Consider the following 1470-nt stretch of genomic DNA (forward strand, 5'->3'; position numbering starts at 1 on the left):
ACTGATAAAGCATCTAGAACATACAAAAAGATTGAAAGGTCAGATACTCAAATTCAAATTTCCAATTCAAAAGTGGACATCTGACAAGGAAATTATGAGGGCACAGAGGAAAGTGATCGATGATGTAGAGTGTGCCTAAGGAGAGTCACATGGAGAGAAAACATTCTCTCAGGATTTCACAGAGAGCAAGTTGGTCAAGCAATGGTCGTGACTATCCATATCCAGACTGACACTGGCAAAGGATCTACAAAGTGTGGTATAGTGGCAAAAGTGACTGCCTGGAAAGCACAAGGTCCTAAGTTTGGTCCCCAGTACCACACACAAAAAAGAAGGTACTGATCATTTGCACAAAAACAATCATCAGCAAAGAAACATAGTTGTCCAAACAACCATCTCCTCAGCAATACAACATGCCAGACTCATATTTTGTCCAAGTTTTTTTGACCAAGAGTGAATAGAGAGCTATAAAACATTTACATTATTTCGGAAGATAAAAAAGAGAAACAAATATTAAGAAAAAATTTGGAACAGTTGTAAATCATAATTTTTAGGTATTTCCTTAGAAAGAAAAAGCAATGTTTTCACATAATTTTGTAAGAAAGATATTAAACTTAGCATTAATGATACACTAATGCATTTGGTCACATAGAAATTAAAATATTTCTGCTCATAAAAAACATACCATTAAATACAAAGTTAACAAAAATGTAAAAACAAAAACATCTAAAGTTAACATAAAATGTTTCTTAGATGTGTTATCTATACTATTTTTCTAATTAAGAGTTGGTGAGGAAAATAGGCAAAAGTCAAAAAGAGACATGTCACAGAAAAATAGTTGATTTTAGAGTATAATTTTAAAGTTTGATATGCATTTAAATTCAACTTAAGCTGTCAATGAAGCTTCCATTTTTTATTTACATAATTGAAAAAGTTGATAAGGATAATATGGAAGAATTATCAATTAGAGTAAATAAAATAGTCTCTTGAAAGATCTATTAAAATTATGCTTTTCATTTTTATTAATTTTATTGGGAAACAAATAGCAATGATACAGTTTCAAAACAGGTTATTAGAACAGTTACAATAGTTAATACATCACATATTGTTGTCTTCATAGTAGTTATTCATAGTGCAAGATGCAGACATGATATCCTGTCCAAACACTATTACTACAAATCTTTCTTCTTGTTGAGTTAAGAGAAAGTAGTTATATATCTATCCTATTTTGTATGCACAGATAAAAAATAATCCTTCATTTATATCCCCTTTTTTGTTTAGTTTTGGAAGATATGGGTATTCCATAGTCATAAAAATATTGTAGATGTGTGAATGCAGAAAAAGAATTCAATATGGTCCAGTAGTCCATCATAATAGTGGATTATCTGTAGGTCTGGCAATGTCAGAAGTTGTTGACTTGAGGCTTTTACAGCTCAGCATATTAATAAGGCAAATCAAGCAATGGCTGTGACA

Source organism: Octodon degus, unplaced genomic scaffold (genome assembly GCF_000260255.1).
Source record: "Octodon degus isolate 3935 unplaced genomic scaffold, OctDeg1.0 scaffold00154, whole genome shotgun sequence".
NCBI lineage: Eukaryota > Metazoa > Chordata > Mammalia > Rodentia > Octodontidae > Octodon > Octodon degus.